The sequence below is a fragment of the Amblyomma mixtum genome, chromosome 1 (genome assembly GCF_055824585.1).
Source record: "Amblyomma mixtum isolate Tamu chromosome 1, ASM5582458v1, whole genome shotgun sequence".
In the NCBI taxonomy this organism is placed as follows: domain Eukaryota; kingdom Metazoa; phylum Arthropoda; class Arachnida; order Ixodida; family Ixodidae; genus Amblyomma; species Amblyomma mixtum.
In genome coordinates this window covers 61,745,638-61,751,986 of record NC_143012.1, presented here as the reverse complement: position 1 = coordinate 61,751,986, position 6,349 = coordinate 61,745,638, and positions in this window count along the sequence as shown.

The window sequence follows — 6,349 nt, the reverse complement described above, 5'->3', positions numbered from 1 at the left end:
TGGCCACTGCCGCCCGTTGAGCTCGCTGTACCAAACCTTGTTGGTCTTCACAGCGGTCGCTGGACAGCAGAGTCGCCCACTGCTCCGCACTCGGGTTTTGTATTTTGGGGACAACGTGTATGTTTTGGCAGGCCCATGTGATGTGGTATAGAGTAGGTTTTTCGTCGCACCAGGGACATTTGTCGGTGTATATCGTAGGGTGCATTTTGTTTAGTATATGTAGGTTTGGGAAAGAGCCTCTTTGTAATTGTCTCCAAGTGACAGCTTCCTCTCTGCTGAGAGATTTGTGCGGTGGGGGATATCGCATTCTTCTGCCTCTATAGTTTTGTAGTATGGCCGAATATTCCCTGGGTGCTGGCGCAAGTTCCGCGGTCTCGTCGGATGCTCGGAAAGTAATGTATCCTCGAGCTATCCTGTCGGCCTCTTCGTTCCCTGCCACCCCCGTGTGCCCCGGTACTCACACAATTTTGTGTGGGATCTTGTTTTGTTCTTCCTGGTTTTTAATTCTGTCGCTCGCTGCGAGGAGTATACGGAGCGCGTGACGACCTATCCTGCCATTCATGTAATTTCGGCAGGCTGTTTGAGAGTCGGTGAGTATTGTTAGCGACCGCCCGGTTCTATAGCCCTCCGCCACCGCTAGAGCAACGGCTACTTCCTCGGACACTGCAGCTGTGCAGCCTCGGAGAGACGCGCTGGTCATTTCGCGTAAAGACGAATCGACCACCGCCGCTACAGCGATTTTGGTATCTGCTCCTCTCCAAGACGCGTCTGTATACACGGTCGTGGCTTGAGGAGCGTATGTTTTCTCAATGAATTCGGCCCTCGCTTCTCTTCTGCCTCGATGGAGGTTGGGATCCATGTTTTTTGGTATTGGAGCTACCTTGAGGGTCTTGCGAAGCTCGTCGGGGATTGTTGCCGTCCTCGACATTTCTCGCATCTGCTCACGGTATCCGAGCCTCTGCAGGAGCGCTCTTCCAGTCGTTGTTCGCAACAGCCTGAGTTTTTGCGACTCAAGCTGCGCGTCTCGTAGCTCCTCAAAGGTGTTATGTAATCCCAGGGCCATGAGTTTTTCTGTAGACGTGTAGCGTGGTAGTCGTAGCGCTGTCTTATACGCTTTGCGTAGCAGGGCATCCGCTTGTTGTATTTCGCTTTTGTTGAGGCACTGATAGGGTAGGCTGTACGTGATTCGACTAACTACTAGGCTTCTTACTAGTTTTAGTGTGTCCTCTTCACGCATGCCATGTCGCCTGTTGGTGATGCGGGTGATCACACGTGCGACTTGTAGCGTTGCTGCTTTCAGTAATGTAAAAGTGTGAGTACTGCGCTGGTTGGATTGAACCCACATGCCCAAAATTCTTATTGTTGTCTTTTCGGGTATAGGTGTCCCTTCTAGGTAGACTGAGTTTTAGGTCCTCGTTGGTTGGGACGGTCCGGTTTTGCTTGCCTCTCCAGACTCTCAGCAGTTCCGATTTCTCGGTCGAGCATGCGAGTCCTCTTTCTGCGAGGTATTGCTCTACACAAGAGGCCGCTTGCTGTAGCCTTTCTTCCTTCTCTCCGAGACAGCCCGTGTTTGTCCAGACTGTTATATCGTCAGCATACATTGCATGCCTGATGCCTTCGATGTTCTCTAGTTTTCGAGCTAGGCCTATCATAGCTATGTTGAAGAGTAGGGGTGAGATAACTAACCCTTGGGGTGTTCCCTTAAATCCCTTGTTTGGAGTGCGAATTTTGTCCGATCGAAGGTCTCTTATGCCGGTGGTGTCAGTTCTATCGGACAAGAAGGCTTTGACGAAGCCGTGGATTCTGCGTCCACAATCATGGTTTTATCAAACACATGTTCAGCAGTGTGGCGCTTTCTGCTTTCGGCACCCGATGGTGCGAAAATGACCATTTTCGGCATTCACGTCTATACGGGCAGAACGTCTACATGCAGGTTAAAGCAGAACATTTTCACTGCAGGTTGTGCAGGCATCAGTTTTACATGTTTCAGTAAGTTGGGCCCCGGTCCAAAACACTATAGTGACCGGTGCATAGCAAGAGTCAATGCTACTTCAACAAAATCTCTCTAAAGTCGTTTCCTGGAGACACTCGCGAAATATTCGGTTCAGGATGGGGCAGATGAAAGGGGTTGTTTGAACAATTTAACCAGCGTAACCCACCACTGTAACAGGGCTACATCTTTAAGCAAGAATAAGTGCGACGAAGAAAGGTAGCGAAAGCCTATGCGTCGGAAAAGATTCGTTCGAATAGATTTCTAATTCGATGAAGCCCATATAATAAATTCAAAGACCATGTTTAACTTTTGCATATTCAATTTTGTACAGTGCGAGACCTCCAGCACATATTACGCTTTGCTGACAGAGATATATTGTAAGCGGTTGCAGGCGGAAGTGATGACATTTGTGTTCGCACCCAATTTTGTCCCTCTTTCCGTAACTCTTCAGTCTACTGTCCCCAAATGTCGGTCGCTGTCCCTGTAGTTTTCTAGTAGGACCTTGATATACTTTGCTGGAGTCGACGATAAAGTCCCATACTGAAATTATCAAGACTCATTTGGCAGGACCACGGCAAAACTCCAAATATTTTTGAAATTTGACAGCACTTCAGGAAACCTGCAAAAATTGTTGACTGCATTTACTACCTTACAAAACAGAATATGTGTTTATCGTTGGCATGTACAAACATTCTTATACAGAATGTCTGGAACAGAAGCGCTCATATTGATTCATTTCCGTGAACACACTCAAAAAGGAATTCGATATATACACCGAATAACAATGACGACAATGGACACCCTTACCACACTGAGCGCTGAACCAGAATCCTATAACTCAACACTTTCTTCACGATTACCACAGTATAGCACATCCTGCACGCCTTGCGTACGCCTTAGAAAACGTGCGATTCAACTTAAATGTGCTGTCGTATCGCAAATGGATCTACATGTCGGACCTCGTCAAATGCTTGCTCCAGATCAATATGGAGCATGGCTATGACACCGCTCAAACGGACACAGAAGTCATGTGTACTCCTGGCTACATTGACGTCAGCGTAACTATTGATTGACCGTTTATGTTCTGTCTCAAACGAGTGTCAACAACAGTTCGCAGTGACAACTAATGCCATTTAGTGCTGGCCATGCGACAGCATCAGCAACTGTTGATGCCTTTGCCAAAAGTGACGCCACTTCAGTCTGAAGACGTCTCTGTGGTGCGTGGTAACCGGTCGAAGGGAACGAACAGGCGCAGATGACAGTTCAGGGAAGACTATTTCCAGCAGGGTCGGCGGGTTTCCGGAGAATAGAAAGAAGTGCTGATGATGATAGTAGGGAACCGTAGGGAAAACGAAACTGAAACTTGGGCGGGACACAACATCACCTCCCGGCTGAAAAAAAAAAAACGGAATGGACGTAAAAGCACAGCACGCACGAGAACCGATAAAGTATGGTCAGTAGTGGAATAGCACGGTGGTTTGGGCCAGCTGGTTGCTATCAGTGGTGTAGAAAAATTCGCAGCACAAATGACACGCAGACATAGCGCCATCCTGTCTTGTTTGTTCCTCTTGATATGTTGTGTCTGCATTTCATTAGTCATACGAATTTTTCAGCACTGGTTTCTGTCGGGTGAGCGACGCTGTCTTGTACCTTGACGCAGTGTTTGTCCTGGGTCGTATTCTTGCTAGCTGTAGACTTGACGCCGATGACACAGCCGCTGTCTCTGCTTCAATTTCGTCAATTACTAACACATTTTTGGTCTTCAGAAGTGCTCCTTCCCTCTACCCGTGCATATGAACGGACATAGTCTTCCCTCAGGTGTCCTCTCTTGGTGACGAAGCAGTTACATTGTACCTGCCTTGAAATGCGGCACTGGAGGCACAAGGGCGCCCGCCCTGTCACGAGAAGGGACATGCCGGAGCCGAGGCGCTGTAGGCGTGGGAAACGTTCAGTAGTAACCCCTTCAGAAGCATCATGCGTACGACACACGTTGTAGGCAATGCTCTGCCATAACTTGGCACCTTCTATCGAACGAGACAAACATCCTTCAGTTTCCTGTACTCACTGAATGCCTTTCTGATGTCCTCAGTAGACGCATCGTACTCTACTAAATGCAGTTCCAAACGCAGTTCTTGCCTTGTTGGATCAATGACCGGCAGGGTGCACTCCTCGTTGACTAGCTCAACGTAGTCAACTAGCTTGCGTTTAAGCTTATCACTCTTGAAGTTGACGAGTCTCACATGGGCCATTTGGTATACCCCAATTTCCTTGATGACATCGGCGTCTTCGAGTGTCTAGCATAAATCCTCGATACGGTGCCATCTCTCAACGACGTCGCAGTGCAGAGCGGCTTCACGCTTCATCGCGTCCCCTGATGGCAGACGTGGCAAAGTAACACTGCAGTCCTCATGGACATAGACAATTCTCTATATTTAAGAAAAGTTCCACCATATTTTTCTGCAAGTTGGGCTCCTTCCTGAATGCGCAGAAATTGCAACGATAGCGAGACAATTGCCCCTGTAACACACCAAAGCTTCGTGGAGGTATTCGGGAGGTGTCGCTAATATTATGAATCTTGATGTGCATTGCGATGATCAGGAGGCACCTTGGAATCAATTGCAAAACGCCAGAAAGCCATCGTGCTGGCTCAGTGGTTATGGTGCTCGGCTGCTGGCCCGAAAGACACGGGTTCGATCGCGACCGCGGCGATGGCATTTCGCTGGAGGCGAGATGCCAAAGGCCCGTGTACTGTGCGATATCAGTGCACGTCAAAAAACTCTAGGTGGTCGAAATTATCCGAAGCGCTCAACTACGGCGTCTCTCAAGCCTTAATCGCTTTGGGTCTTGAAACCCTATAAAACCAAACCAAACAATGCCGGCTCTTCGGTTGTGCTCTCACAGAACACAAATTTCTTGCTACGCTCAGAGCTCTGTCGTAAAAATACCTAGCGTCATCTGTTACGTAGATTTATAACCATTTAAAGAAGCAAACAAGGCCATATTTTCCTTCACACTATGCGCATATTATGCGTAAAACGTCGGGAGGCACTGGCATATTGGCAGCTCCGATAGCCGGGATTTGTAGGTATATAGGAAAAGGGAACCAACGCTGAAAAGCATGGAGAAAATTTTATGAAAAAGTGGCTGTGATTTCTCTGTATTTTTTACACACAAGTATGTCGCTTGTTTAGTCGCTTTTTTTTCCCGCGTATTTCATGAAACGCGAACAAATTTATGCGAGACATTCATGGGCTGCTATGTGTTTCATACAAGGCAGATGCGAGTTTATACGAAACCCATCTCAGCTGATGTGTGCTCAAAGGTATCTCGTATCTGTCGTGGCGTGCTGCATTTAACTACGTACAAGGCACATCTGGGATATTTTAAAGTCGCATGGAGAAGACGCCAATTCATACGAAGCACTTTTTTTTTTATATACGAAGTTATATATACCACGTATCATTTCACAGAAGGCACGTTTTTGGCGCATATAACGCGTATTCGGCGATTATAAATTCAAAACAGACACATTTGTGACGCATGAAACTCGTACGCAGGTCATATGGATTCCTACGAAACACATATAAATTTATACGAATTTTTTCCATAGGGTTATGACACTGAACAAGGTCTTGTACTATAAATTGAAGTTTGCCGCTTAGTGAATATACTAAATGACATTGAAGTGGTTAATACGATAATCGCCGAAGAAATCTCACCGCACGTCATTTATTTCTGTGGTGAAATCTTAAATTCAGTTGCACTTCACACCAAAGTAAACACACACGAAATGCTTATAAAGTTAGGTGTGCAACTGATGAATTTAATCACTGGCTGTTGCACCGCTTTTATTTTTGTGATGATCTCTCTTTCGAATGGCCTCCCACAGGCGTTGAATAGACAGGGACCGCTGTTCATTCTTTGCCGGGGTTCTTTCACTTGATTTTCAATGTTCTTCTTCTTTACACAACCAACTGAGGCAGATTTGATACGGGATCTGGAACATCATCATACTGATATCGCGTATCCGGTGTTTTTTTTTCCGGCCCGTCGTCGATTCTGCACTTTCCCTAAATGCTACATTTTCCTTTTCTGCGTGTTTTCCTTCCGCTGTCTTCGCATCGGGGGTGTCAATGTAGTTCACTACCGCTGAGCAACTGAAACTGGCAGTTTATTTTTGGCTCGCAGAAGAACTCACCACCACAAAATCTGGAAACGCTTGCGCACACAGACAGAATCGCATGTCAGTGATTGAATCTGGTCATAGACGAACTTAACTCTCTTGTTCCTTGTTGCTTCGATTTTTCAGTGAACGACGTATTTTTTTTATTGCGAAAGCAATACTACTCGCACTTT